Source organism: Mirounga leonina, unplaced genomic scaffold (assembly GCF_011800145.1).
Source record: "Mirounga leonina isolate KUSES-001 unplaced genomic scaffold, KU_Mleo_1.0 Mir_418, whole genome shotgun sequence".
NCBI lineage: Eukaryota > Metazoa > Chordata > Mammalia > Carnivora > Phocidae > Mirounga > Mirounga leonina.
This window is the reverse complement of record NW_023270739.1, coordinates 24,948,373-24,971,211: the sequence shown is the minus strand read 5'-3', so window position 1 is coordinate 24,971,211 and position 22,839 is coordinate 24,948,373. Positions and strand designations below refer to the sequence as shown.

The 22,839-nt window shown below is 37.2% G+C and overlaps 1 non-coding gene across 1 annotated transcript; it reads right to left on the bottom strand.

Moving 5' to 3' along the window:
* Positions 1-12,206: 12,206 nt before the first annotated feature.
* On the bottom strand, positions 12,207-12,346 carry LOC117998942. The gene has a single exon (XR_004676148.1). It is a non-coding gene; the product is annotated as a U4 spliceosomal RNA (small nuclear RNA).
* Between the last annotated feature and the right edge of the window lie 10,493 nt (positions 12,347-22,839).

Below are 22,839 nucleotides of genomic sequence, written 5' to 3'. Positions count from 1 at the left end.
CACTAAGCCCTAGGTATTATAATTTTAAAAGTATCAACTTCCCAAATTCTCACAAAAACCTTCAGCAAGGTCATGTAACGATTAAGTGTAGCACATGAATTCAAATATAGGAAATCCATCCCCAGAGCCAGTGTGCTTAGCACCATCAAAACACTGCCTCTATATTCTTATGTTGTAGGAAGTATTGCTCCTCCCATTTTAAAGATGAGAAAATTGAAGCACTAGATTTTAAAAACCTTCCACTTTTATAAGGCTAGTAAATGTAACCAGAGCTAAAGCCGGGCTTTTACCCATAATGTATACTAACTCTCACTATGTTATTCTTTAAGAAAAAGTAAACGTTATAATATGACTTAACACTAGATAAATCCATCTATCCATTTATCCACCTATTCAGTCATCTAGATAGTTATCACATATTTATTGAGCACTGATTATGGCAACAGATTCCATACTTACTGCTAGGAATACAAGAGTGAACAAGACAGATATAATCCTCACCTTCAGGGATTTTATAATCTAGGAAGGAAATTTATGGATATACAATGGTACTGAGGAAGCTAGGAACCTGACAACCATTCCAAGCATCCATGGTAAGCTATTTATTATGATAACATATTTTGATGTCCAAGAAACTTCTTCAAATTTATAGCTATCCTACAAATCTTTGGTTTTTTTTTTTTACATGAGTAGCTATACTAAGAACACATTTTCCATAATATTAATTGCCTTTTTGATACTTAGAGATTAAGGATTAAATTTCACAAAGAACCAAACAAATACTAATTAGGAAATAAAACATAAATAATAATTAGGAAAAACCATATATCATTTGATTTCTGGTCAAAAAACTCCTAACTGAAAACAACAGAATTCTGAGAAATTGCATTTTCAAGCCCTGAGTAATCTATTTTCAGAGCATTTTCACTCATGGAAAATTAGCTACCTTTCTTTGGTAACCTCTGAGAATGGACATTATAAATATAGTAGAAGGATACTTAGGATTCTAATGAAAAGAAAATAAATAACTCCCCTTCAGCTAAGGGCACCAGTAAGTAAACAGTTCACGTAAAACTGTGCGCAGTTATAGCTCTTCTGGTATTTTGGAACTCTTCTAAATGTTTATGCTCTTGCGGGGGTCAAGAGTTGAACAGAGATTCCATATGCTGTTTGCGTACATAATCATACAGACGCAGTGTGATTTCTAATACTGTCCTACGATTTGGTGAAATGTGGAGGCTAACCATCTGTCATCAATAATGCTGTCGAGAAGATTTGGAAAGTGTTTGATTGGGTTTTGGCAGTGAGTTATCTGCTAAAATATTGTTGGAGGCAAAACTGGGAAGTTCTGATGTATTTTAAGGAGACACAAATGTCTCTGCACATGGGTGCCCTGATACTGGGATGGCAAAGTGTCTTATTTAGCAGAGGCACAGATTTCAGTGCAAGTCAATAAAGAAAAGAAGTAGTGCTGTGTTTGTATATTTAAGCATATACGCTAGGTTCCACAATAGAGCACTTTTCAGTACTCAGAAAAGATGGCATTGGGAAGCAGCATCTGTTGAACACATTAAGGGAAACTTCTTTTGCTCTAAAGGAGAAACTAGAGTGTAATAGAGTTTCGAGGGAAGGCCTGGCTGAAAATTAGGCATGAAAAACACAAAAGTCAGCTTCTGCTCGTCAGACAAAGGGGAATAGGTTTGATAAAATTATGCCATTTCAGACTCCCAGGTGTTACTATTACATCCGGAGAGAGAAAAGATGGGATGAGGTCAGGGTGGGGACAGAAAACAGGAACACGAAAGAAGAAGAGTCCAATTAATGACAAGATGTGGGTCATTTACAAGAAGGGCTTGATTGAAGTCTCAGGGAACGTTTCTCATTCCAGGCTCTGGAAAGCAGCCAAACTAAACTGACCCATGGATATCACCAACTACTGTGGGATCTGGTGGGCTCAGCTTTCAAAGGGTTTCTGAGTTTGTTTCTCAAGTCCTTTGGAAGCTGTAAAAATCACCAGATGTATCTACATTAGTCAGCAAGACTAATAAATACCTAAGCACAAAGTCTTGAAACCAAACTGATTTTTATATACAGAAATATGGACAGTGAGGGCCAAAGTTAACCTGTGGTTACCATATTTGATCAATGGAGTGTGATTCTAAGCAGTTTTTATTAAAACATTAAGGAAGATTTTTGGTGGAAAAGGTAAGGTATGAGAGAAAAATTATGCCACCTGAGGATTTCCCTCCATTGATGAGACTTTTGTAAGAGATGATATAGACTTTAAAAATAAATAAATAAATAAGCCGGATTGATGGAAAGAATTCTAGCATTAAATAAAACAAAAAACTTTTTTCTAATTTTTTAAAAAAAATTTGATTAACTCTCTGTGGAATGTAGGCAATTTTTTTCTTTCCTTTTTATTTCTATAAAATAGGGTTAAATACGATTACCTGGACTCTGAGAAGTTAAAAAGAAGCAAATATTTAATGCAAGGTCAAATCAAGTTAAAACTTAACTTGAATTTTCTTAAATAGCATATGTTTTATATCTAAATATATATGCATATACGTACATATATAGGTAATGATTACCTCTTAAATGAGGCATCTTCCTTCCTGGAAATTTACAAGAAAGAGATAAACACTCATCAATCTGTTTTTACTTAATGGAGCCTGATTGGAAGACAGATGATGATTTAAATGACTTCAGGAATATATGCCTTTTAGTTTATACTGCTTTATTCTCAGTGTACCATTTATACTTATATGTCTTTTAGATAGTTATTAATATATTTCTGTGAAGTATATATATGTTTCTTGATCCACTTGTAAATCAGAAATTCTTTTGCCACTGATAAAAATAAAAATTGTTTCATCTACATCTTTCAAGTGCATTTGATTGCCAAATTATTAGTAATGATCTAAAGAGAGAACTGCATGAGAGAAGATGGAGAGTGTCTCCATAATCAATCTTTCACATACTCAAAGGGGAAAAAAATGAATGTTTTCTTTCAACATTAGTATAAGCCTTAGGGACATGATGCTTTATCAAGAAAGGGCAAGAGGAATTCAATACCATCAGTGGAAAACAGAAAGTAATGAGGAAAAAGCAATGTCTTATGGGATTCCTATGTGAAACACACACACACTCCTCTCTTTCTGATTGACTCCCCTAGCTGATTAACATGATTCTAAAACACCTTCTTAAATAATAAGCAGGAGTGTGCTAAGACATAAAGATTAATTTTAGTTTTGTTTTAGATTAAGGGTTAAAACATACACACATATTCACAAAATAAATCCATTAATTCCCCCTAAATCATGTGGTGCAATTCTAGACTGAACAAAATATACTTTGAGATTTATTTTTCTTTTGAACCACTGTTTTCTTTTACAAGTAAGGAAAACCCAAAGTTGGCTATAATTATGTATGTATTTGCATATGTTATAACTAAAAACAAAACTCAAGCAACCCCTCAGCAGGAAAAAAATAGCTCACAAACTCAAAAACAACATTTTTATTCCCTTAAGTAATTACTTAATTAATGCCTTCTATCTTGATTATGGCTTTAATAAATGAAAATATCTTGCATTTTTACCAGTATATTTGAACTTCCCCCATTTCTTATATCTTAGAATCAACGTAGACAGTATTGTTTAAACAGTAAGGAGCCAAAAAATATCACCTGGGAATATACATATAATATCACTACATCAAGCAACATAAGCTAACCAAAAATTTTAATAATTGAATTTTATAGTAATTAATACATTATTATGTATCAATTTGTAGACTATAGGAGCTACAGACAAATATAATCCCTCTCTTCTTCATAGTAAACTGATAAGGGGAAGTAAGTGAACTGAAGCAATTAGGCAAACAGAGAGAGGCTTCATAAATATGACAGCTAAGATTCACTGAGTATTTACTATTTGCCAGGCAGTTTTAAGCACTTTACATGTTTTCATTATAAGTCATTAATCCTTACAACAGCAATCATCTAAGGTAGGTAGAAGTCACAGAAAACCAAGGGCCTAAGTAACTTAACACCTGGTCACCTGGCTGCTAGAACCAGAATTCAAATTCTAGGACTGCTGGGCTATACCACAAATATACCTTCACAAACATTCCCAAATCTAAGCCTATGGATTGTATTTATTACCTGTTTTGTGTTATTGTGTGTTAGAAACCTTGTGTGGAGATGGAATCAATGAAATGTTTCAGGTGAAAAGAGATATACATTAACTGTCATATCCATCAGGGTTCTACAGAGAAACAGAACCAATAGGATATGCATAGAGAGAAAGAGATTTATTTTAAGGAATTGCTCACTTGACTGTGGAAGCTGCCAAGTCCAAAATCTTCACATTAGGCCAACAGACTGAGGATCCAGAGAATTGTCATTCATGTCCAAAGGTTGCCTCCTGGCAGAATTTCCTCTTCCTCAAGGAGGTCAGTCTTTTTCCTATTAAGGTCTTCAACTGATTGGATGAGGCCCACCCACATTATGAAGTATAATCTGCTTTAGTCAAAGTCTATTGATCTAAATGTTAATCTGACAGAAAAAAATACCTTCACAGAGACATCTAGAATAATGTTTTACCAAATATCTGGACATTATGGCCTGGTCACATTAATACATAAAATTAATGATTACAACTATACACACGTATTCATTTGCAAACTATGTTATGGCTGAAAACAAATTAGCAAACTTCTTAACTGAGAAAGAGTTAGCCAACTTTCAAATAACACTTACTGAGCATATCAGGACTCTTTGCTGCCTTGCAGGCCTACACAGAAGGTCCCACGTTTCAAGGGTCTTATAATCTGGGTGTGTCGAGGAGAGAGAAACAGACAAGTATGCATACGACCAACTATGTTACACTCTACTGAGTTTTAATGAAGACGTTGGGACAGAGTTCCACAGAAAGATAGGAAAAACAGTACAGTACATCATGGCCACCCCAAGACTGAGAAGAATCTCAAAGAGGAGGAGACACTTGAACCCCACTAAGAAAGAAGAGGATTCCACCAGGAAGAAAAAGCTGTAGAATAAAGATATGAAGACACAAACATAAACGAAGTTTAAGGATTTGTAGGAAATCTAGTGAAAATGGAGCACAGAATTCATGATGAACAGAGACTGGAACAATTTTATAAGTTGTAGCATAAAGTTTATGATTTACACTAAAGCTATTGGGAAATTGTTGAAGCTTCCAGCTGAGGGAATGACATGATAACAGAAGGTTTCAGAAAGATTCTGTTAATGACAAAAGAAGAAACAAAATTGAAAGACAATCATGGGAGCAGAAAAATCATTTAGAAGAGATGGATGAACTCTTGAACCAAGATAGCAAAGCAAGATGAGGGAACACATTAGGAAAAAAGACTCAAAAATGATTTTTGGAATTAAAACGGCCATACATTTAATGATATGTAATTTATAAGAAAATAGATTCTTTTACACAACAAACATATATTGAAAATCTACCATGTGTTTGCCTCTCTGACACAAATGTTGGACTATAAAGATAAATAAGAGAATACAAACAATTCTAATGTGTGACAAATATAATAATAGAAGAAAAGCAAAACATGAACATGACAAAGAAGAGTCATGAGAACCACACAGAGGTGATGCCTGGGTTGGGTTGTGATAAATAACTAACAGTGTGAGAAAGACAATACTGACAAGGGAATTCCAAGCAGAGAGGTAGGATTCAGAAAGGTACTTAGGTGTAGACAAAACCTTTGTTCAGAGGTCAGAGGTAGTCAAGATTATAAAGTTTGCAGGAGGAGAATAAGAAAAGGAATGTCAGGCTAGGTTGGGAAAAGCCTTGTTTGCATTTTATTGAAAGACAGGGATCAGAGACAGAGTATGATCTAAGTTTTGACAGAAGCACAGAAGATGGATTGATGGAGAAAACTGGTCGGGAGGTATATTAGTTTCCCAAACTGCCATAACGAAATGCCACAAACTTTGTGACTTAAAGTAACAGAAATGTAATCGAGGTGTGAACAGAGCCATGCTCTTCTGACAGCTTTAGAAGAGGATCTTGCTTGCTTCTTCCAGCTTCTGGTGGCCCCTGGTATCCCTTAGTTTGTGACAATATCACTCTGATCTCTGCCTCATCTTCACATGGCCTCTTCCCTGTATGTGTCCATGTGCATCTTTTTCTGTCTTTTTCTATTTCTTGCAGGACACTGTCACCCTAATCCAGTATGACCTTACCTGGATCCCACTCTAAGTGCATTTGCAAAGATTCTATTTCCAAATAAAGGCATGTTCTGAGGTTCCAGGTAGGCACGCACTTTTGTGAAACACTACTCAACCTACAAGAGGCTGTCACAGTAGCACAGGCAGGGGAGTGTGAGGACCTGAGATAAAGCAGGGCAGAGGAGCTAGAAAGGTAGGTAGGAAGGAGGTCACAGTGACAAGGAGTCATGGCTGAAGTGGAGGAAGAGGTGCAGTTATGGACCGAGGACAATTCCAATGTTTCTGGCTGGGGAAACCAGGTGGATCTGGGTACCACTGGTTGGGATACGCCTAAGAACAGATTTGAGAGATGGGTGCTGAGGTGTGGAGGATGTAGAAAAGTTCAGTTTTACAACAATATAAAGTGCTTTGAGTGAGGATATCCTCAAGGGAAAAGAAAATGATTTAGAATGACTTAGATGGCTGGGTAGGTGGTAATGCCATTAACTGTGATTGAAAGTACAATGGAATAAAGTTTTTGTTTTTGTTTTTTTTTCTAAGAAAATAAGGTTGGTTTTGAATGTCTTACGTTTGAAGGGTGTATACTGTATGCAAAAGAAGAAGTAGAGCATGGAGTAGGAAATATACCTTTGGCACTCTGGAAAAGAACTGACAATGTTTAGCAGCTTATCAGCAGAAGGCATACATCTCATAGGAAACTAAGATCTCTGGAAAAGAACAATGAGAATAGTGTCAGTGAAGTTAAGAAAGGTGTATCGGGGCGCCTGGGTGGCTCAGTTGGTTAAGCGACTGCCTTCGGCTCAGGTCATGATCCTGGAGTCCCGGGATCGAGTCCCGCATCGGGCTCCCTGCTCGGCAGGGAGTCTGCTTCTCCCTCTGACCCTCCCCCCTCTCATGTGCTCTCTCTCTCATTCTGTCAAATAAAATAAATAAAATCTTTAAAAAAAAAAGAAAAGAAAGAAAGAAAAGTGTATCAATAAGGGAAGGTCCATAGCATTAAAAGCTTCAACAAGGAGGAGAACTCGGGATGATCTCATCACGTATTATTAGTGCCCATCCATGTGCCTGGGACAAAGTGCCTGGTCTGTAGTGTTGGTGCTCATGTGGCACCAAGATGAAGGGGAACAGACGCTTAGGAAGTGGATACAAACAACACAGTTAGATGGGAAATCAAGTCGTTAGACAATCTGTACAGATCCCAAATAAAAATCTGCTGAAGTATATGTGCAATGAAAAGACCAGAAATACACACATCAGCTGCAAAAATAAATAGTAACATATTCATCCCTTTTTTTTTACTAGTGCCAATTATTATAAATGTTTCACATGCACTTACGTTAACCTGTTTAATTTCACAGCAATTCACTGAGGGGCTGCTATTATATATTTTGCACAAGGGGAAACAAAGGCACAGAGCTGTGATGTTACTTGACCCTAGTCACACACCTAGTATGTGATAGAGTCAGGATTCAAACCTTGAGTCTAACTTTGGAGGCTGCTCACTTACGCCATTGGTATACTGCTGTCCATTATCTCAGTATTTGTCTCTAAGTGGTGGGATTATGAGTGGTGTTTATCTCTCTTCTTATAAGTCTTAAATGTTTTCCCCCAATTTTCTATACTCATTTTATAATTTTAAAAGATCTAAGTAATATATTTTTAAAGAAAGTACGGTTGGTGAGTGTACATCTTTCATAGATAAGGAGAGAGGATTGTAGTAATTTGATGAGTGAGTAACATTCAAGAAAAACTGAGTTTTGTCACTTTTAGAAGAATTTACATATATTTGAAGGCTAAGGATACAGACTCAGTGGAGAAAGAGAAATCAATGATACAAGAAAAAAAGGGAACAGGGTGTAAAAGGGAGCAGTAGATGGGTTATAACAGTTGAGTAATAGCACCCCTGCAGGACAAATGTGGAAGAATGTTCTAGGCTGAGTGGCGAAGTTCAGACACACTGGGGTGTGAAACAGGCAGCTTTGTCCAGGGATCACAAGGAGTCTGGGAGGACATTTAAAAAATGAGTAGTAGCCTTGCAAAGGGATAAGGATACTATCAAAAGAAAGGAACTGAGTGCAGTTAGTCTAAGATAAATTTTGAAGAAATCTCTGATTCTGCATGGCTATTTTTTTCAGTGGATAAAATAAATTATAAGATCTTCTGATAAAATTGAGGGGGGTTGGTTTGGTTGAAGGCAAACGAATGTAAGATTTAGAAAACTTCCAGGTGGAATGAGGAAGTGACATGCCTGGGGATGAATGAATATGAATGTCTGAGTGGAAAGAGGGTCCATTCTTCCCACTGTGACAGTGATTTCTTCACTCCCAGGCAAGCTCCCTCAAAGTAGGCATTCTGTCTTTTTCACCTCGGTGGTCCAACACTTAAAACATAATCTAGAACAAGGTAGTCGCTATTAGTTATAAAAGCTTGGGATGGAATTTCTCTCACCATTGCCAGCTTATGGATAAAATGGAGCACAGAAGTGGCAGTGACTCTGAATTCACTGGTTCTTGCTCCTACCTGCTAAAGAGAGCTTCTCAGTCACTAAATTTTTATGTTATGGGAGTCATCAAGCACCCCCAAGAAATAGCATGATGCTTACAAAAGATGCAAATCAAACTTGTGAGGCAGAATGAGCCCTGTCACTGTTCTAGGGCAGAAGGCTGAGCTAGCATTTCTTGGTACTCTTGACAACCAAACATGTCTGTTAAGTCTACTAAACAGGATGACTGGCCTAATTTGATTTTCCACTTCTTTTCCACTGTATGTAACATAATCAGTTTCAAAGAAACTTGTCCACCTCTATCTGATTCCACTACCACCAGCATATCTAGAAATTGTTGAGAGGGCCAAAATAATGTTTTGATGGCAAGGCTGATTTGACATGAAGTCAAAACAGATGACTTAAAATATTTCTATTGTTTTATCCACACAGTGTCAAACAACCATTTCAACTCACTATGGTAGGAATTGTGTCAGGGCTGGAGGGTAGAAGAAGAATCCATCAAACACTTCCATTTTTCTTTTCTTTAACTAAGTAGATGAAATTAATGATCAAATCACTATAGGGTGTCCTGGAAGGTGAAGCTAAGTGAGGAAATGGAATTCTATGACCCCTGGACCATGTACCTTAGTTTCTTTAATAAAAGGCAATTGAGAGGTTAAAAACTATTTAAACTTTGTAGGACAGTTTTCTCAGGAATGTGGAATGCTAACTGTAGATTAAGGTTCTTCTTTTATTAGCAGATGTCCATAAAAGCCTCCTGCTAATGAAGATTTATTAAATTTGACTTATTTGAATTTGTAGCCAGGGCCCTGATCCTAAATTACAAAGCCTTCAAGGAAAACACTGGAAAAGATATTCTAACTAAATATACCACTACAAAAACTCATCACATCACACCTCCAAGAATGCATGCTTCTGGTGCTCATGAGGTCCCAGAGATAACAGGAGCTACTTGAGCACGCCCTATCTCTGTATCAGTCAGACATGATTCAGTCTCCAAAAAAAAACAAAAAAAACAATTTAACTTTGAAAAAGTTACAATTTCCCTTAGAAAGAAAGATAGATGCTTTCCATAACAAGGTACAGAGACCTTGGACACTGATTTATGTCTTTTTCCTCAAAAAATTCATAGGGGTGAATGGGGCTGAGGATGGAGGGTTTTATTTTGGAAATGTACCCAATTTCCATGCGTCACATCTGTTTCCTTCCCAGTCTGAATTTCTGTGACCAGTCATAAAGGGTACAGTCAACCTTTCCTAAATAACTAATGCTAGGAACATTTATTATACCTAGCTCCTTATATTATGAAAATGACAAGTACATAAAATTTTCTAAGCAACAGCTTCTGTGATTTACTTAGCAAGCATCCTGAGCTAAGTTGGAGCTGAATGAGTTCTGCTACTGGGTTATACACATCAAAATTTAATTAAGCTTCTGACCTAATATCCCCCTTGTTTCATCGATTAGGGAAGTCATGGGTGGACCACGTCATTCTCAGAAGGACTGTGCGATTGTGAAATCTGAGCAGTCTATATATATTTTTTGCCCGAGGGTTCTTTTCAAATCTCATTAGATTATTATGAGTGTTACAGCTGTGCTAATCTTTTTCTAAGAAATGAACTTTTAAAATTGAACATTTTAAAGTGACTTCTAGAGTTACCATGGCAGCTTCATTATAATGCACAGAGATGAACATTATCACAGCTCTGCCTGATCTATCCAGGGTTGTCAGGAAATGAGAATTCCACATAAAGTGCATTCTCCAGTAGGGCTCATAAAACTTGCCGGATCAAGTGCCTAGACTTTCAGTTTAACAATTTTAAATGAAAAGCTTTCATCATATGCTGCACACATCTCTGTTTCCTTCAGTGTATTCTTGATGACTCAGGGTCTCTGTTATCAATAGCTTATTGTACTTAGAGAACTACACACAGTGCTGTTTTTGGTTTTGGTTTTGTTTTGTTTTGTTTTGTTTTTTGGTCTTCTTTTTCATCTCAGTTTGCTAGCTGCTTACGATGACCAGGAACAGTCAGAGTCATTTCAGACCCTGAGAGAGGAAGTTTTATGTCCCTCACCTCCCAGCAAGAATAGATTTATGTAGATATGTTACCTAAACAAACCAGGTCCTTTGCTGGGACTTGGCAGCCTGGAATGGCAGCTTTGTACTGACATGCAATGTAGCTGGTTCTCGAGCCCTCTTTCTAGAAGTGGGATTGGTATTTTGTACTGGTTTCCTGGCTCGCAGAGTCCAAGATAGTCACTCCTTACCCAGCCCTTAGACTTAACCACATTCTGATGGGCTATGGTTTAACTTCCCTGCACCAAGTACTTTAAAGAGTCCCTTACATAGACGCTTTTAGAGTTCTGACAAGAGGCTAGGGTTCCATTCACCATGGAACTTAGGGACACAGGTCCTGCTTAACTTCTCTAGAACTCTGTTTCTCAGCTCTAAAATAATGTTATTCTAATGCAATGCAATTATATATTGGAAATACAAAGAGCAATCCTCAATCAATGGAAACAACTATATGTGTGGAACACGACAGCAGTTATAGATAGAAAACACTGGCAAAAAGTATTATTGTAAAGACTACTTTAGGACCTTCAAGTTTTATTGGGTTTAAGTATTGAGGTGCCATGAAGTGATTATTTAGCTGTGTGTGTGGCAACTTTTTGTGTTTGTTGGTACTGTATGAAGTTCTGTAGTAAGAAATTAGTGTAGTCCATCCTATAAGTAAACTTGTAATGAAATTGGAGATTACAGGTGTCTAACACTGAGAACAAATCATGATGGTGGCTTAGTAAAAAACTGTGACTTTGGCTTCTGAGGGAACTAAGTTTAATTCTTGCCTGAATCACTAACACAGCTCTCTAACCTTGGGGCATGATTCATCATCTCAGACCCTATGTTATCTTGTCTTTAACATAAGGAAAATAGTACCTCCTTCCAAGATCAGAAAAAAAAAAAATTGTACATAGTAAGCACATAATAAAGTTATTGCCATGTATTTAATTTCTAGATGTAACTATATTTAAAATAAGAATGCCATTTTTGTGCATTCAGATGCAACTGAAAAATAAATTCTGTGTTCACTCCTGGCTGAACCAGAAAGAATGATATATAAAATTACAGAGTAGAGTTTTCCTCTATTGTGAAGGCCATGGCTTGCTGATTATATTACAAGTTAGGAGAAGAACACTTTCTTCCCCTGTTCTTTCTTAAGTGCAGAATAGTAAATATATAGAAGAGATTGACATTTATCATCCACTGGCCAAAATAACTGGTCTTCCCTCTACTTTCTCCTGCTTTTCTCATTTCCTTCAAGTTTTGCTCAAATGGTACTTTTACAACTGATACTCCTATTTAAAATTGCAAATCTCTACCCACTCTTGGTACTTATCACTTCCAATCCACTACATAATCTACTTTTTTCTTTTTCTTTTTTTTTTTTTTTGTATTTATTGCCTCTGCTTCCCCACAAGAATGTAAACTCCACAAAGGTAGACATGTTTTTCTTGTTTTTTGCTTTTTGTTTTTCCCAGTGATGTATGTCAATTAGCAATAATGGCACCTCGGATAAACCTCATTGGCTACAATACTGCCACTGCACAAAGCTCCCCAGTGATGTATGTCAAATACCTAAAGCAGTATCTGGCATTTAATAGTATTTATTGAAAGTATGAATTAAAGTTTTAGTATTTCTTTCCAGAGACTGTATTTAGAAAGAAAAAAAGAAAACAAAAAATAGCATACTTACTTTGGGCCTAAATTTATAAAAGTTACTAAAGACTAATTTTAATTGATAATAAATTAAATTAGCAATATAAATATATTAAGCTAAAATGAAGTGATCCTGTTTTTATTATTTTGAGTCCTTAACATTTTTTGCAAACAAAGCTTCTGGTTTTAGTTTATTCATACTCTTGTCTTCATTTGGTCATTCTGCAGTAACGTTTTCTGCACGTGGATCGTAACATAGCTACAAAGAACCTGGGTGTGTATTTGAATTTCCTTCTCTGATTGGATTTCCTCAAGGACAAGCTCTTCCATACCTGACCTGCTCAGATATTTAATGTGGTGTGCTATAATCTTTAGGGCTATGAATACAGTGGTCACCCCCTTTTCCTTGGGGGGACACTTTCTAAGACCCTCCAGTGCATGCCTGAAACCTTAGATAGCATTGTCTCTCTCAAAATATCTTTTTGTGCTGTACTCATCTGAAATGCGGTGCATGACACAGGCCTTGTGATGTAGCCTTAGGTGGGATGCTGCTGCATCAGGAGGATCATCTGCTTCTGCATCACAGTTACCAGTGGTAACTGAATCCACAGAAAGCAAAACCGGATGTAAGGTCAAAATGCTGTACCTGTGGTAGCTGGCGTTAGTCACACAATGGTGTGTTTTAGAGGATAAATGCGTTTCATCTCTAGGTAGCTCTGTAACAGTGGCCCAAATCAGTGTTTCTTAACCTTTGATGTATATGCAAATTACCTGGGGATCTTGTAAAAATGCATATCAAGAACAGGTAGATCTAGGATAGGGCTCTAGGTTCTGCATTCATTTTTTTTTTTATTTAACTTATTTATTTGAGAGAGAGCGCGCATGCATGCGGCAGGGGGGAGCAGTGGGAGGGGGAGAAGCAGACTCTGTGCTGAGCACAGAGCCAGACATGGGACTCCAAGTGGGGCTCCATCCCATCATTAAATCATGACCTGAGTTGAAATCAGGAGTCCGATGTTCAACCAACTGAGCCACCCAGACATCCCTCTAGATTGTGCATTTCTAATCAGCTTGAAGGTGATGCTGATGCTAGAAAGCACCCTTTGTGTAACAAGGGTCTAGATTAAAATTTTGTATTGGCATTAACCTGTTTCCTCCTAAACTGAACTTCGATTAGATTTCTTAAAGGGCAGTGAAGAGGGAATTTACACTCTTTTTCTTTCATAGTTTAAAACTCAGGTCTGGTAACATTTTTATTCAGTGATATTAATTATGGATCTCAAGTTTGCACATAGTAGCATTTACTATACAATGGGAGAGTGTTAGTTTTTAGGAATGCTCTAAAGACAGGTGTAGAGTTTATTCTCTAACGAGGTTCAAATTTAGGACTATAATGAGCCTCACTAAAAAAGTGAAGCAGGAAATGGCAGATTTGTTTTGATGGAGACCAAGAATTTTAAGTGTGTGTTGCCTTTACACGGTCTTTGAGACTCTGTGCTATGAAAACACAGGAACCAGGAAATGAGCCCAGCCAAGTGATTCCACTTTCTAAAGATGTCAAAGTCAGTTCTCTGCAATATCCAAATGTTCCTCTTGCAGAAGTAAAATGAGAAAAGACCTCTCTATCATTTGTAGCTGAGTAAACCAAGAGTACTTTTTTTCTCATGTAAATCAGTCACAGTCCCTTAAATAAAAAACATCCTTCCTCTTGAGGGCAGCTGAAACTTACATCTCTTCCCCTCGCTTACACTTTGTTTTCTCTGAAAATGGACAGGAGGATTAATTAATTTTGTTGTTGTTGTTATTGTTGTTCCTTTAAGAGAAACGAACGAGTGTAGAGAACTAAAGAATTGGGGTGTGTCTGTGAAGGAGAGTTGATGTCCTGGGTACCTTAGAGTTTCTTCTTTTGATTTCAGCTCAGAATTATAAAACCGTGATTGCTTTCGCCCAGCTGGCCCGTACTGGGCAGGTATGAGTTGCTCCCTGGGAAGTCGGGTTCTGCGTGTCTGCTGACCAAGCATTCCCCTCACTATTAGTAACTGTCTTCTTGTATGACTCAGTGTGACTCTCATGTTTGGGCTGGGCAAAATTAAAGTTCTTACTTAATTCAACCTGATGCAATCTACCTGGAAACAGACTGTGTTCCCCTTTTTCTTAAACATTTCTGTAGCATCACTGTGACTGGAGCAGATAAGGAACTTATAGCAGGAAATGAAATCATGGCTTACCCTAGGATTTTAATGTGACATAGTGTAGGAGATCTTATAGTCACACTGTTGCATTGACGCTGAAGCATTTCCTTTGAAATTGGGTAAACTGAGCTTAAAGTCTGCATGAGACAAATGAGATGTCATATCTCAAGATCTTCTAAGTCTCTTTTCAGAGAACATCAGTTTTCTGCAGGAAAGCTGGCCAACCATCTTGCAACGAAAAGCTGAGATCATTTATGACAAAATCAACCTCGGTTTTTAATGTAACACTCTAAAAGAGAGGTTCTTATCATAGGAGTTATGCCTAGACACTTCTGAAATTATATGAGACATCTGTATCATTTACTCAGAAAAGATACATTGATTTTCATCAGATTGTCAAATGGTTCTGTGACTCTCCCAAAAAAGTAGAGAACCATTATACTTATGTCTATTAAAATTGATAATGTTCATGACTTTGACCTAAACATTTCATTTCCAGGGTTGCATTCTACATAAATATCCATCCTAGTGAACAAAGATGATGCATAATTTTTTTTCTGGTTTGTAACAGTGAAAGAATAGGAAGAACCTAAATACCCATCAATAGAAAATATTTTAAATTATTATAGCACATTTACACTATGGAATACTATACTACCATTAAAAAGAATGAGGCTTGTGTGAAAAAACTCTCTAAGATGTATTGTTAATTTAAGAGTCTTTCAAAAAAAAAGAAAAAGAAAAAGAAGATGAAAAGTCTTTCATTCATTAGATGATCAACTAAGGATCTATGGTGTACAAAAATACTGTGTTTGGTACGAGGGATAAAACTGAGGAACTACTGACCCTCCTCTATTTTCATGTTACTTGAGGTCTAGATCAGATCAATATGTATTCATAATATGCGGATAAATATAAGTGCTAGTTCTTGCTTATTGGGGTATATTTGCATATATATATCTAAAGTTTGGAAGGATATAAGTCAAGAAACAAAACTTTAACATCTGGAATTTGGAAAGGAAGAAGTGAGAAGAGATTTTCAATTTTTCCTTTTATTTTGTTTGAATTTTATTTAAAAGCATATATTACTTTTGTAATACAAGTATTTTTAACCATTTACTTAAAACTCTGGAGTGAAAACATACTGCTTTTAAGCTAAATGTGTAACTAGTTGTTATAGTCTGCATATAGTAAGAAAACAACTGTAGGCTTCAGTTTCTTAAAAAATCAATTTTTGACTGATCTTAAACATCCAGTTTACCTATTCTTTTGTATTTAAGACAATTTTTAAAACTGTCCACTGGCGGGCGCCTGGGTGGCTCAGTTGGTTAAGTGACTGCCTTTGGCTCAGGTCATGATCCTGGAGTCCCGGGATCGAGTCCCGCATCGGGCTCCCTGCTCGGCGGGGAGTCTGCTTCTCCCTCTGACCCTCCCCCCTCTCATGTGCTCTCTCTCTCTCATTCTCTCTCTCTCAAATAAATAAATAAAATCTTTAAAAAAAAAAAAAAAACTGTCCACTGGCTTTCTATTCTATTCCCGTGTAACAACAATTACACGTGAACCTTCTTCCTCTCCCTCTTCTTTGGGTGTATCACAGACAAATCAAATAGTTTCCCAATCCACAGTGCTATCTGACGTACAAAACACTGACATCAGTTCTGGAAGAATTAGTAGTCATTTGAGTTAAATACGCAAGTGTTTTTGTGCAGTATGTAAGCATCAACCATATGCTCTTGGAGACTTTTCTACTATGTGCTCAGTTCACTAAGTACACTTTGTAACTCTAAAACTCCGGCCTTAGTACTCGAGTACCAATTGAGTACAGTACTGAGTACTATATCATGCTTTACTAATGTAAGTCTTTGTGGGGACGTCTGCAGAAATATTGTGCTTATTATGTGATCTTGTCGTTCACTGACTCTTCCATAAGAGCAATGCCTCTGTATTGGTTGAGCTGTACCAGAGGCCATGACAGGGGGGCTGGAGTAGAACAGTCCACGGATGGTATTTGAGCATTACCTAAAAAGTCATTTAAAAAACCCATGAAAAAATGGCTCTTGTGTGTTACTCCTGAGATGGTGATCCCTAATTTTCATCACTATCAGTTCTCTTCTCCCAGGGCACCTTGCAGTTTGGTAGGGCTACATGCTAGTTCTGGCAAATGCACTGAGCATAAACGAACGTGTGTTAATTCTAAGGCAAAGCCCACCTGAAATGTATTAGGGCCATATGCTGGGTACCAAGGATACAAAGGTGAACAGCTCGATTTCCTACGGTCTCGATTTCCAGAAGCTGAAGCTGGAGGAGCACTTGCATCAGAACTACCTGAAATACTACCCAAAATAAAAAAGATTCCTGGAACCTAATTCAGACTTATTAGAATAGAACAGGCTTGGCAAATAAGTCTTGGACACCTTCATATTTGGGACTAATAGGGTGCCTGGGTGGCTCAGTTGGTTAAGCGACTGCCTTTGGCTCAGGTCATGATCCTGGAGTCCCGGGATCGAGTCCCGCATCGGGCTCCCTGCTCGGCAGGGAGCCTGCTTCTCCCTCTGACCCTCCTCCCTCTCATGCTCTCTGTCTCTCATTCTCTCTCTCAAATAAATAAATAAAATCTTAAAAAAAAATATTTGGGACTAATATAATGGTAAATAGGGCACATAGATTATTTTTACTTATGCCTCTGGATTTAAAGACAGGGTGCTGTTCCTGCCTTATGAGAATTATGAGACACCCACTGGAGTTCTGCTCAACAGACTGGATCATAATGGCACCATGCAGCCATGTGTCCTGGGCTGGACTATTGCAATGACGGGCCAAAGACAGCTTTGCTTAAAACAGAAGTCAGACCGCCATTTCTAAAATAAATGGGAGAACTAAACAGCGGTTCATTGTCATGGACCTTTGCTAATTTATATTTAAAGAAATGTTGATTTTTTAAGTTACTATAAATTTTTATCCTAATTTATAATTAATTTATACATTTTACACAACACCAATAATGGGGTTGTGATACAGTGGCTGTAGGGGTAATATATATTTTCAAAGAACTTTCCTGAATCTGGATTTGGAAGTGAAAACAGAAACCACTAGTTTTTAAACATCTGTCTGTTAAAAGGAACTGAAACAGAAGGAAATCTTACTTTTCCAGCAAGAACACTGAAACTCTGACACATGCTAGGGAGATGCTCTTGTCCATGTTGTTCTCAATATTATTATTATGAGTTCTCAACATATTCATGCCTTTGTTCTATCAGTCCAAATAGATTGCACTATGCAGATCAATAAATAATTATCATACACAGAATGTATTTGTACCTTTCCCATCACTTAACTGTCTGCGGTCTGTCAACTGTATTTGGGCAGAATTTAGATTTGAGTGAACATAATCGTAAATGGCTTGTCATGACCTATAAAGGGTTTTATGAGATGGGAAAGTGGGGAAGCTCTCTTTTTACCAACCTGATGACAGCAAAAACTGGAGTTATCTGGAAGGTAAACAAAAATTTAGCTCTACGGTCTCAATTTCCAGGCCCACTGTATATTGATTTTCTGTCAAGAAGATGTACAGCTCTTGGAACATGCTGCCTATATTCTTATTTATTTATATATTTATTTACTCATTCATTCATTTTGTGGTGGGCTTGCTGTGGCTGCCAAATAAAATAAGCTTCTGGAGAAGAATACATCAAAGCCTTTAAAATGTGCACCCAATATAGGAAAACACTCCTTTAGGAATGAGGTTAAACTCATTATGGGGGGTAGATGGTTTCTATCTACTGTGAACTTTGCATGGAGATTAATATGTATACCAATAACTCACTTTTAAAAGAAATAAAGGTTTTGGAATGAATCAGGATTGCACAGTGGGTGAGACGCACCATCCAGCAGAAATAGAGCAAGAAATCATGGACTGCTACCTAAGTTTCATTTGATCTCCATTTTTTTTTTCTCCAGACTAAAGAGAAAGGGGAGGTGGTCACAGCTCTAACTTCCTACAGACAGCTAATTCAAAAGTGCAACAACAGTAAGATAGGGATTTATTTCAGGACCTCTAAACATTGGAGATTAGTGGTGCATATTAACACAGTAAAGGCTCTGAGAAGTCCTGTGGGGATGGCGCATGTTTCCTTGATTTATTCGAGTATTTTTTATGCCACCTATTAACTTCCCACAGAATATGGGTTAGCCTGGTGGTGGGTATTGAGGAGGGCACATTCTGCATGGAGCACTGGGTGTTATGCACAAACAATGAATCATGGAACACTTCATCTAGAACTAATGATGTAATGTATGGGGATTAACATAAGAATAAAAAAAAAACTAATGATGTATGATGATTAACATAACATAATAAAAAATTAATGATAACTTCTCACAGAATATATGGAAAATAAGGCCTGATTAGCTCTCCAGTCTCCTCTCTTACTGCTCCGTTTCTTAAAATATAGGGAATAGACACACATCACTCAGTCCTCACAGCTTTTACATATGCTGTTCTTTTCAGCTAGATTTCGTTTTGTTTGCTCCCCTCTCTCATCCTGCTATCCCAGCTTTAATGGGTTAAACCTCACCTGTAGTCTAGGTTGTAGCTTGGCTGTCACTTTGCCTGGGAAGATTTCCCTAACACCGCAATTATGCACAACTGTGCTCTGTTTCTCTACTTAATCCAGCACTTCCGTCACAGCGACAATCACCTTTCATTGTAATTGTACGTTTAATGTTCACTTTGCTGTTGGAGGATAAGCTCCATAGACCTGTATGCTCTGTTGTCTTATTCAGTATTTTATCTCCAGCATCTCATATGGTTCTTGGCACATCATAAGTACTAAACAGATATTTATTAAATTGAAATAAATATTTTGAACCACAGGTTTAGAGAAATGCTCTTGAGGCTGTTAGACCACGGGAGCCGCAGATTCTCAGTAAATTATTGTGCTTTTGACCTGAATGAGTTACATTAGGTCATATAAATTGCTTCATTTTATTTTACTTTATTTTATGTTTTTGTTTTATTATTTAATTTTACTATTGTACCTATATTGAGATCACGATATTTACCAACAGAAGCCAAAGTTTTCCAGACTTTGGAGCTGCAACACCCTGTTCTACTTGGTGTCATTCCATGATATGCTCATCTCTCCCTGAAAACAGCACATGATGTTCGTTTCTCATTTACATTTAAATACACTTATGTGGACATGCTTATACACCGCAGCTATCCTCAAACTACTGAGATGTCCACTGGAATGCTGCCAAGCATCTAGTAAACTTGAGGCTGATTCCTGATTCCCACTCTGGTTCTAATATCCAGGGAAAGTAGGTTTTATTATATCCTAGGTGACTCTCTGAAGACGTAGACACAAGAACTGTGTAGCACAACTCAATTAACTGATGTTTCTTAAATGTTTTAATGGCACTGCTATGAAGTGGGATCACGGCCGACGTCCTGACCAGTCTTTGCTCTTAGAATAGTTTAGTAATTCTGGCATCTTTGAACAGTCTGTCACCCTGCTTCCGTTTCTCTGGACAATTTTTAATACTAAACCTCTGCGATGGTTAATTTTATGTGTCACCTTGACTGGGCTAAGAGATACCCAGAGAGCCGGTAAAAACATTATTTTTAGTTTTGACTGTGAAGGTGTTTCCAGAAGAGATTAGCATTTGAACTGGTAGACTAAGTAAAGAAGATCACCGCCCCCCAATGTGGGTGGGAATTATCCAATCCATAGAGGGCTTGAATAGAACAGAAAAGTAGAGGAAGAATTTGCTCTACTAGAGCTGGGACATCAATCTTCTTCTGTCCTCTGACATTGGCTCTCTTGGTTCTTGGGTCTTCTGACTCAGAGTGCAAATTATACCACTGGCTCCCAGGTTATCAATCCTTTGGGGGTTTGGAGTAAAACTACACCACCAGCTGTCCTGGGCCTCCAGCTTACAGAGGGCAGACTGTGGAACTTTTCAGCCTCCATAATCATATGAGCCAATCCTTCCTAATAAACCTTTTGCTTTCTCTTTCTCTCTCTCTCTCCCTCCTCCCTCCCATTGGTTCTGTTTCTATGGAGAACACTGACTGATACACCCTCCTTATAAATAAACTTATTTATTTAACCAATAAACATTTTGACTGATCATGGTGTTAGGGGTTGTACCAATAGGGTAAAGACGGATAAAGTCTGAGAAGTATGGATATAGATATCATGAAAAAAGAAAAGCTATAGCTCTAAGTCAAAATGGCATGGGTGAGAAGAGAGTTTACATTTAGCATCAAGAGTTCTTAGATTGCACTTATAAAACAATACCTGTCCTTCAGTAGGGAACATAGCAGAAGATGTGTTTGGGAGTCAGTAGAAACTTTCTATCTTTGGAAGTGTCTCTTTAATGCTTTTCAGTGGTCACATCTACATGTGTGCCTCCGCATAGTGAGAGGCATTTTCTATAATATTTTTGTATGGTTTAAGAAAGATATGGCACTGTATGTGGATTGTTTAAAGCCCCCGTCTCATGACTGGATGTGAAAAACAAAATGACTTAAAAAAAGATAAAAACAACAACAGAAGAGAATTTAAAATAACTATAAGGTACAATTTAGAAAAAAATGAATAAAACAAAATTGAAAGTAAAATGCATTAAATTATTCAGTCACTATCTATGATAGGTCATTTCTTCCTCCTACTATAAGAATTTTCAAAATTTTATATAGTGGAAGGACTAAAAGATTTAATAAAGGTTATTTTAGTCATTTTCAATTATAAAATTTAAATGTACACTTTATAATTGTATACTATATATACATATATATGTATATATAATACATATATATGTATGTATATGTATATATATAGGATACTGTGTTTTTTAAAAAATCAGGATGAACTGTTCAGACTAAATACAGACTGTCACACACAATGGGAGGCTTTACCTCTGCACTAACCCTGGAAGCTGTTCCTTCACATGAAAAACCATTAAAGAGTCTACCAATGCAGGCATAAGGGTCCTGAAAGCATCGTATAACTGTTGCCCATCCCCCACTCACTCACCCTGTCCCTACTCTCTCATACACACTCTGCACCTTATTATATCATAAAAACCTCCCTCTCTCAATTATCGTCTCCAGCATCTCTGCAGCCTCGCCACGTAAACTACCTTCCTCATCTTTGGAACCACGCTCTCGGCACATGTAAACACACTCAGAAACATATAATTTTCACCCATCATCATAAAGCACACTGCTGTTTGCAGTGGTACATGTATGCATGTATGTTGTATCCTCTCACTACAAAACAACCCGTTCATTTAGACTCCATAATAATGAAAAATGATTTACCCGGTTTATTCCCAATATTCATATTTTATTTATTATCGTAATTAGCTCAATGCATAACAGAAAGACGGAGTGCCATTTGTATTTTCTGTGGGTAGGTTTCTGTTTTTCCCCTTTATCTTTCAGCTACCCGTTAATAAACTTCAGTAAAAAATAAGAGGAGGGCTCAGCAAAAAGCGGCATTCCTGTACTATCCATGCAACTCTTCCATAAATCTAAAATTATTCCAAAATGAAATGTTTTGAAAAATAAGAGAAGGAGGAGAAGGAAAGCCAGTAGCAGATATATGAGGAAGGAATGAGCAAGACAGAAGGTGAAGAAAAAAACAGAGCATGTGGTTTTAGGGACCAAGAGACATCGGGCTTTCATACATTAACGGTATAATCATTACGCCTGCATTTGTGTTTGTCTGCTGATTTGTGGCAATCAGTTTTAGTATTGAGGTATAGTGTTAATTAGGCCTTATGCACCTCCAAGTCAATTAAATTTGGTTTATTAATGCATAATTCAATACTGTTATGTATAGCAGAACACTTAAAAGGATTTTAAAATTCTATCTTCTGATGTGGCCTGAAATATTACAAGGAAACGCCCACTGTCAAGTGAGTGAAAATGAATAATTATGGGAGTCCTAAAACCCCACAGTTGAGCAGACAAGACAGCTGCTATTATTAAGCACTCCAAATTGAAAGTATGGATTCTATCATTATAAGAACAAAGCCAGTGCTGGGATAATTATGGAAATGCTATAGCTTCCATTTTTGCTAATGTTGTTAGTAGAATGTTTAAAGCCACAAAAGGTTAAGATAGAGAGCTCAATTTTTGTATCTTGTTACTCACTTAGATGAATGCATTTTTCTACCAATTGTAGTC